The sequence below is a fragment of the Trichogramma pretiosum genome, unplaced genomic scaffold (genome assembly GCF_000599845.2).
Source record: "Trichogramma pretiosum strain Unisexual culture from Peru unplaced genomic scaffold, Tpre_2.0 scaffold23, whole genome shotgun sequence".
Classification (NCBI taxonomy): Eukaryota; Metazoa; Arthropoda; class Insecta; order Hymenoptera; family Trichogrammatidae; genus Trichogramma; species Trichogramma pretiosum.
The window spans coordinates 995,148-1,005,133 of NW_019641629.1; the positions used below are offsets into that span (position 1 = coordinate 995,148).

Genomic DNA, 9,986 nt, shown 5'->3' on the forward strand with positions numbered 1-9,986 from the left:
TTCAAAAGAATCAATTATTAAGTTGAATGAAAACATCACTTCCACAGAACCCCAAATCAAATACACACTTGTGCAACAATAATCAACAAATGTTCAGGAAAAAGTTTGGTAACAGCTACCTCATTCTTACTCAAAATGGGTCGCAATCAGTTCATAGAAAATTTTCAACTCGCGAAATAATTATTAAAAATGCGGAAGCCGATCGTTTTCGCGTTTAAATTTAAGAAGTGTTAAGGTGGACTCGAACACTGCGCTCTTATGTCCTAAAAACGTACACGTCATCGCGCTAAAAAATAGACGAGGAAGAAGAAGAAAAAAAAAGTAGCAACTCGCTCGGCACCGAGCGTGCGCGCGCGGCCGGCAACTGGAAAATGCTGTACCGTAAGTCGTTCCACTTTATACACAGCAAAAGAAAACGCTCCGGAATCCATTCGCTTGTGTGTTCATATATGTATAAAGAGAGAGAGAGAGAGAGAAGCGAATGTTGCGATGCGCACTCAGTATGCGGGAATGCAACAAACCAATAAAAATTGTCTTCCTCGGGCAGACGCGCACTCGACCATTCACTAATTCATTTGATCGACATTGTATAAAAAAAAGGCAAAGATTCCGCCTTAATATAAACAATGATTTCGTTCTTCGAGAATCCGAAATTTTTTACTCGATTAAAATTAGGATTTCGAATAGTTTGAATCTATTAGCGTAGAGTCGAGTGAATGTTTTAATGAAATTTTTACAATACTCGAGTCAAAGAGAGAATAAACATTGAGTACAATCGGGCTTGATGATTCGTTTGTTTATTTACGCGTTACAACATTTTACGTAATTGTTATAAAATATTAGAACCATAAGTCAGCCAAACGCAATGAGACGTTTGGTTTTTCTTCGCAATATGGTACATTTCTTTTGTTGATTCGTCCTCAAAATGAGTTTAGGCTCATTATATAACGTTCATAAAATGCAAGCAGCGATTTACATCGGGTATATATAACTATTGCAGCAGCCATGTATACGAGAGAAACAAGAGAGAAAGAGAAAGAGAGATAGGTATGCAGTACTCGCGCATGGCGCGGGGATTTCATGAGTAAAAGAGAGAGCTCAGCGCGCGAAATACGAAGGTCGTCTCGAGCATGCACACAGCAACACGCACGTACTCCTTACGTACACACACACACACACACACACACACACACATGCACACCGCGATATACAGTACACGGCACTGGTCGACAATGATGGCGTTACTCTCTTAGACGTAGCTCGCTTTTAAGATCTGCCATAAGACCTATGGGTATGTGTGTCTGCTTTACGCCTGATTTGGAACAACCATATGCAACGTATATACAGCGACTCCCGTGTGTTTCTTCATAGGATTGTATTCAAAAGTTGTTCAGTCGTGCAAAAGTGAAAATTACACTTGCGCTCTGTGACGATTCGATTTGTGTTATTAGCAAGATCGATTTTGAAACGGTTAAGAAAGCAGTTTCATGACTAAGGACATTCGGGATAACATTAAATTTCTGGAGTCATGTTAAATTGATTTAACAACAATGCCATGTACCCTGTAAACCAATGTACCGAGTAATGTTCAAAATTTGCTCGATGATAAGCGCGCCATTAACATCGCACCAAAGTAAATCCTTGACATGCTTAGCATATTATCATTTATTCCCTTGAATCGTACGTACTCGTCATTATGTAAATTAAAAAAAAAATACAACAGCTGTTTCGTGTTTGTATGATCGTTCGCTGCAATTGATAATTTTTATGAAAAATCTCTAATTTGTTTTACCCCGTATAACGTCCAATGCAAACCCTATTAGTCTTTCATGTCAAGATTTTTATGAATGGGAAACGAATAAATAACCGCGCTCAACGTTCGTTCTATACTCGAAGTTTTCGAAAAACATTAGTTTAATTATTTACAAACGATAGTAATTGCGCATGGTATCCCGACACGAGAGTTCTCGGTACCCATTCGTCTTTTTGTTTACTTAAAAATTTTCAAAACATTTAGCGACGTATTAGCTCTCGTTTTTTAAGATGTTAAATACGTAAACAAACGGCAAAAGTTTGCCTCGCATTCGAGACGTGGTTTGAAAAACTCAATTAAATCGGGGCCTCGTGTTTTCATATTTTAAATAATTAAAAGCACGTACTTCCGTATTACACGCTATTCGCGATATACAACAAAAGTTACGCCGCGAGTCTACATACAATGGAGAAACGAACGACTGATTTAACCGTCAACAAGTTAGCAATATGTGTGCATCGATGTTACGGATGATGAAAGCTTTCCGGTCGTTGTCCAGTACACGGTCTTAGCTTTTCTTTATATTTACTCGTTATAATATATTAATGTCACGAAGACAAAAATCAAAATCAATGTAGTCTCGACTCATTGAAAAACCCCACCGAAAAGCGTATACATTTTCACGTATTCGATATAACTTCGAGAAAATCGAGCGCGATATGATTCTCTCGAACTAAGTTCAAACAAAGCATGTAAAGGTCGCCGTTTACAAGCGCACATAATGCGCACAAAAAAACGAGCGCAACCGTATACTCCAGCGATGGCGGCGTCCCATTTAAATTCGCGCCTGCCGAGAGAGGCACGTATACACGTATAAAAGACATATAACTACATGGCCAGTCAGTCAGAGAGCCGTGCAGGCAGTATATACGTATAGAGGCTCGGTGTACAGGCTCTCGGGGCTTTTTCAAAGTGTTCGCGAGGTTGTGTGTGTGTGTGTGTGTGTGTGTGTGTGCGTGTATAAGTGTATATGTGACGCAACGCCCCTCGATTTCTTTTGCCAATGCGTATACATACACACACATTTATATATTCATGCTACACACACGTATATAATCTCCGTGTGCACCAGGGCACGCCGCAAGTTAGAGACCAAGACGCACATACGACCGACAATTGAAATATATAATCGCGAGCAAAACGATTCGAGCTCGAAAAAGCGGAGTATAAGCCCCATGACGTGATTATTTTCGCGATTCGATAGGGTCAAAAATCCGAAAAAGAATTAGTGCTTTATCAGGAGAGTGACAAAACTTTCACTTTACTTTTACGCCGGCGTTGCCGCTGCTGCTGCTGCTGAACGTATAAGAAGCATAAGCGCAGGTACACGAGAGCTCGAGCGCCGAGCAAATTTTCCATTTGTATATATTCGATTAATAACTACGCACATGCACATATGCGCGCGAGTATATTATACACATTAAATGTACGTGCGTCAGTGTGTGCCCGCGCGCGCGACGTCAGTCCGCGCTGAATTATAGCCATATTTACTTGTTTTCAATGATAAAATCTAATTAAACTTGAAAATTTTTGTTTACATATGATTATTTACAATGAGTTATTTTGACGCGCGGGTCACGAAGCTGACCTTCGCACAAGATCGACAACCTTCCACGCGCGGTTATGAAATGCACAATTTAATTACCTCATCGTCGAGAAAGAAAGAAAGACGACAGGCCGACTGCGCGCGACCAACTCTCAATAGTTTTGTGTGTGTGTGTGTACATTATATACCTCTGTGCAAGTCGTAGTCGTCGTCGTCGTTGTCGCAGAAAAGAAAAAGTTTTTTAAATGCCTCGTTAATTTGGAGTCGCAAGAGCATTACACGAATACGGTTATGGCGTCTCTCGTTTTATAATGAATATAAAACGATCCTTATACCCAAAAATTTCTATCACGAAATATATATACGCTGTACTTTAAAACTTAAAGAGCCAGTAGACCTTGTGACGTAACTTTCTACTACTACTACTACTACTACATCTGTAGAATATTTCCCGTTATGCGATGATAATTTCCGGCAATTACAGGTATGTCAGATATTTCACGATATCGACGGCGCAGAGAGAGAGAGAGAAGTTCTATATAGAGTCTTGATACAGTCAAAGACCAGCAAGAGAAGATATTTCCAAAATTTTTATGCATAATTGATAATTGATCATTACGGATTTGAAGAATGCTACCGAGTTTTAAAACAATCCATCATTCGTCTCTCATTGTGACGAAAGTAATTTAAGATCGTCGCGTGTCGTCTCACGTTTCAAATGATTCGTCTAATTACGATTATGGAAGTTTCCGAACTTCAATATTAAAGGCACGAAAATACATTTCGAAACTTCTTTTGTTTTTGTTTTATCGATAGGCGCGGCATTTAATGTCTCGTGTGTAGATTTAATTGCTATCTATGACACGCAACGATTACCAGAGCTCGTATTTGTACACGAATAGTTCCCATTTTACTTATTAAATGGACACTTGTCAACTTGAATTGATTTTCCGAGATTCCGAAGAAAAGCAATGAATCAAAAGAATCGAGTTACGGACCACATGTGTCCAAAGGCGCCCGTTTGACGGATGATGATGCAGCGACACCAGTCGAGTTAAAAACTTGCGGTTTTCCGGTTGTTCCGAATAATAATTCCCACTAAACGAGAGGCGTAACATAATACGACACACGCGACGCATACTATGTGTGAATGTATTTTTCTTCGATTCTTATCGATAGCTCTGCGAGTATATAATGTAGCAGAAGCAGCAGTTTAATCGCGAAGCCGCGTTTCCCCGAATTTCCAAGACACACGAACGACGACGTCGATCACCCAATATTCAATGCCAAGAAACGCTAACTAGCATCCGAGGTTCGTTCGGAAAACAATTCGAAGCCAGTGTACGTGTAAGGTAGGTATAATATGCACGTACATTTTCAGAATCCACGTAAATGCGCGTATATATACACATTCGAGGAGAACTGAATCATGTATATATAAATGCCGATATATCCTGCCTGCATATACAGCAGTGCACATACGCACGTGCGCGCAGCTGCACTCTCGCATACACTATACATATATAATATACGCGAACTGCGCGCGATGATGTTGTGTACGTGTATTTGCGCACGCTCACTCACACATATGTATATATGGACAGATTAACGTCAACATGCAGGCAGCAGAGCTCAGTCAGCAGAGAGATATTATACACGATACGCGTGTATAAGTGTGTGTATATAAACACATGCTACACCGAAGCCGCTGGTGCTGCTGCTGCTGCTGCTGCTGCACAGGCTATATGCCTCCCGGACGGGCATAGAGAGTAAGTAGAAGTCGGAGCTGCTGCCCGAGACACTTTGTGCGCTGTGCGCACATTGCATACGGCTCTCCTCCTCGTCGTCGATGAATACATTTTATAAGAGCGTTTGTACATATAGGTGTGCATGTACGCGCGCGACCTCGCCAAAAAACCTGTATTACGAACTTATAGACGTATAAGCATATGTGCCGTTCTTCGGTCGGACCCTCGCACGGTTTTTTCCTTTTTTATTGCTCGCGTGTGTTGCACCGAGCGCGCCTTCGTCACCAATATCGGGGCACAAAAATGATTTCATTCAATCGTACCGCGCGCGTCCCGATTTTTACGAAATGTTTAATGATAAAGCCGAAAATGAGTCGCGCGGTCAGCGGCATATACAAGTACATTGCATAATAATTATAAATATCAGATGCTCGTGTGAGAAAATTTAGGGTTGTATCGGCGCGCCGATCGAGGGAAGCTAGCTAGCTATAGCTGCTTGCTGCTGCTGCTGAGAGCCCGATGGGGAGCGAGCGAGACGACGCTGAAGGCATCGGTCGTTCTCCCCTCGCGCGACAATACGTACGGTTATAACTGAGAGCCTGCCTTATAGCCTGCCTGCCTGCCTGCCTGCCTGTGCACTGACACAAAGTATAAAAAAATGTAATACCTATACGCGTAGCAAAACAATAAGTCTCGTTCGTCGTCGCACGATCGTGTGTATGTGCGTGCGAGAGGCAATTTCAATATAATGTATGCGCTGCTACTCGGGTTGTTCGGGGCCTCAAGTATACGGCGATTCATTTGCAATGACTCGTTTCTATATATATTATATTATTATACATACACACGTTGTGTTGTTGGCCATTGCACATTGCTCGAGAGCTGCCTGCCTGCGTGCACCTTATATATAACAAGCGATAGGCACGCTCAAACACAAACACACACACACATTTACACACACTTGGACGTAAGAGAGACGACGCCAAGTTTCCCAGAAGTGGCGGGAAAATCGAACGCGCTCGCGATTCTACTGATGCGTGACTGCAGCAGCAGCAGTACTGCGGCGGCGATGCAACGTGCTGCAGTTTCAGTTTACATGTAGTTCACGGAGAGAGAGAGAGAGAGAGAGACAGGCAGAAAAAACTGTACGTGTGTGTAAACACACACACAAATACCAGACGTTAAAGGTACACAAGGTAATCTCGGCTCGCTCGCGCGCGCGCGCGCGCGATGACAAACGTCGAAGAGGGGCCTATAAGGCAACACACAACACAACGCACAACATAATACCTACATAAAATGCAGCAGAGGCGGACACACGCACGCACGCGAGAGGCACACATACTTACGGCGCAGCAAAACTGGAGACACAAGGAAGCTAAAGATCGAAAGGAGGTTAACCTATAATATGCCGGCGCGGTGTTGTTGCTGCTGCTGCTGCTGCCTCTCTCTCTCTCTCTCTCTCTCTCTCTCTCTCTCTCTGTCTTTCTTTCTTGCATGCGCGCGTCCGAGACTGCACGAATGTATGTTTGCCGTAATATACGTGCACACACGCGCGTATAAAACTTCGGTGTGTAGTCATGCGTAAGTTACTTTTGCGTATGTACGTTCGTGTGTGTCTGTGCGTGTCAGTGTGTGTGTGTGCAGGCGCGCGTAATGCGGCGAAAGGACAGGACATGGTGCAACTGCACGTATACACGCATACACACGGTCGCGCGCACATACACGTACATACGCAAAACAACAAATATTTTGACAGCGCTCTCGCGGTCGCGCGACGACGCGTATTGCTAAACACGCTTTTCTTGCCTGTCAATGACAGACGGAAGGAGAAAGAGGAGGCTCTCTTTGCCGCGGCAGAAGCAGAAATCGCGGCGGCAGCGTATTTAACGAGCGAGGAAAATATCTGAACTTTGACACACGCGGCATATAGGGAAAGCCGCGCGGAAGAGGTCTCTGTTTACGTTTCGGTTATTCCGCTCTCTCGCGTCTCGTGCCTTGTGTGCGTTATATATATAGGATATAGGCTCGCGTTCCTCGACTCCTCTCTCGGATATATGCCTCTCTTTATATGTATTATAGTCTCCTCGCACGCACACACGAGCGAATTTTCTACTCTACCACTACGTTATCATATGGCAGCGGGCCCGCCGTTGTATTTTTGTTTACATAACCGCCTCGCTTTACAAGCGCACGCTAACATTATGGACAATTATTTATTATATATTATAAAATGTGTATCGCACACACCAAGACTTGCCGTATCGCCACACCGAGGTTGTGTGTGTGTGCCGCTGATAAAGTAGTGGTATATGGACGGAATGTCACACACGGGCCGAGCAGTAGCACCAGTCACAAGAGCACACTATATGCGGCAGTTTGTCGTCGTCGTCGTCGCCGTCGTCCGCGTTAGGAATTCTACTGCGCGTGTATGTACTACTATGCGTTGAATACACACGTACACACACACACCTATGCGTGTATGCGTGTGTGTATGTATCGCGGGTACGTAACTGCGCGTACACTGCCGCTGTTGCTTACATATGTATACGTATTAACTCATGTACGTAATGTGTATACGTGACTGCCGCTGCTGCTGCTGCTGCGACTTCAATGATTACAGACGCGCATGCAGCCCGTGTAAAGTAGATGTAAATGACTGTGTTTTCTCACAGGCGATATTACTGGCGACTTACCTAGCGAATTTCGGGGGCCGAAGAGTGAGACAAAAAAAATCAAAACGTTGTGTACTAGACAGCGCCAGGCACACGAAGCGCTGAGAGCCTGTGCCTGTTGTCGTTGTCGTCGTCTTCGTCGTCTTCGTCGACGCTTCCCAAATTCGACGATATCGGCCTCGTCGCGTAGTCGTCGGAATCTCTGTCTCTCACACTCCTCGACGGTTGTTTTTATTTATATACTCTGCGACACGACTGTTACTGCTACTGCCGCTGCTTATGTGCTGTTCTTTCTCGCATCGACGACTAAACACTCTCGGCACTTGTTTTCGCTTTGCTACTTCTCTTCTTGTGTATTATTATAAAAAAATCACACACACCACGGGGGCGCCGACACTGTTCACTTTTTTAAAAAAAACACACACAGGATTTTTCTCTCGTATCGAATATTATTATTATTATTATTATTCGCACACAATTGTTGAATTCACTCGGTAATCACTACGGTGTTGCACAGAGAGTTTCGGCCGCCGACGCGCCGACGACGACGAGAGAGTAAACGGATCACGACGACGACGATATGGCAGCAGCCGAGATACAGAGAGATAGAGGATAGATTTTAAATAACCTATACTCTGCTCTCTCTAATGTAACACACACACATATGTATCGAGCACACGCGCACTCGCGAGCGAAAGACGGAGCGAGAGATGCTGTTTACTGCAACACAGACACACACGATGACCTGCTGCTGCTAGAGAGAGAGACTTGCTACTGCGGCCGTATAGCAATCGTAGCATGTGTCGAGGTCGACTGCTGCTGCTGCTGCTGCTCGTTCCTTTTCGCAAAGTGAGAGAGAGAGACAGAAGCGGGACAGAGAGACAACACAACAGCACCTCACTCGCTGGTATAATTCACAATATATTATAACAATAATTCACAAGTCACAAAGAACTTAAAGAGAACGAGAGAGAGAGAGGAGAGAAGCGCGAGCACGATTCGATCGCGTGCGTTAATGCGCTGCTGTTTGCGCGTTTATTATTTGTACATATGCGCGAATGTAATATGTATATCCGCGTATATACTTACACACACACACACACGCGTCACTCTGTCCGTATGTATGTGCGCGCGCGCGTTGTTGTGTGTACGTATCGGCACCGAGAGCGCACCGAGCCGAGCACGGCGAAAAGCAAAAAAGCAAAAAAAAAAAGAAACACTTTACAACACACACTCACACACACACACACACAGACACTGTGCGCTCTGGCGAGCGATAAAGAATCTTGAAAGTCGAGAGATCTCCGCCGAGTAATTGGGAGCAGCTGATGGTGGACGGTGGGGCTTTACACTAGTATATATAACGCTATATACTATCCTATACCCACACTACCACTACTACTATACACCACGACTAACGCGACGACGAGCGGCGCGGGAGGAGGTGCAGAGAGAGAGAGAGAGACCAAGAGAGCCGCGCGGCGCTCTGTATGTGCAGCTCGCAAGCAGTGGAAAAGAGAAAGAAGGCGCGCAGATAAAGCTCTACGCTACTGCTGCTGGTGGTGGTGGCGGTTGGATCCGATGGTGGTGGTGGTGGTGGTGGTGTCGACGCACGCACGGACGCACGCTTGGCATGACAGTTGGGACGTTACTGGCCTGTGCTTACTACTTGCCGTCTCGCTGTATGCTGCTATGTGTATATATGCTTATATGCCTCTGCTGCTGCTGCTGCTGCTGCTGCGCTGTGTTGCTGTGTTGCTGTGCCTGCGCCGAGAGAGCCACAGGTGTCATCGAGTCCCCGCTCATTGGTCTCCGAGTATATAGCCGAGAGCTGCGCCGCGACGTTGGCAACACGCGTTACCCACGTACATACGGCGGCTGCTACTGCTGCGGGCCTCTGATACACCTCGGACTTGCCTTTTAATACGTACGGCGGATTTAATGCGTGTGTACACTGTGTATGTATTACACACAGAGATGTCTGGCCAGTGGCCTATGAGCTCCTTAAAGTGCCTCGAGCCGCCGCCATGAGCGCGCGCCACTCACCGATATATAATACAAGAGACTCCGTATAATGTAACCAACAGGCACAACAACGCTTTTTTTTCTCTCCCTCTTTGTATTATTGGCGCCGAGTTTAGCAGTCTTGTTATATGTGCACTCGCGACGATATAAAACGGGGCATTCTTCGGACGATTCGCACC

The 9,986-nt window shown here is 44.8% G+C and overlaps 1 protein-coding gene across 1 annotated transcript in view; it reads right to left on the reverse strand.

Annotated features, from left to right (window-relative positions):
- The window catches only part of LOC106654838 (dentin sialophosphoprotein-like), a 71,057-nt gene extending 61,828 nt beyond the window's left edge, over positions 1 to 9,229 (reverse strand). The window contains exon 1 of the mRNA XM_014374906.2: positions 7,804 to 9,229. The gene's annotated coding sequence lies outside the window, so the exon portion shown is untranslated. The remainder of the gene's footprint in view (positions 1 to 7,803) is intronic.
- Between the last annotated feature and the right edge of the window lie 757 nt (positions 9,230 to 9,986).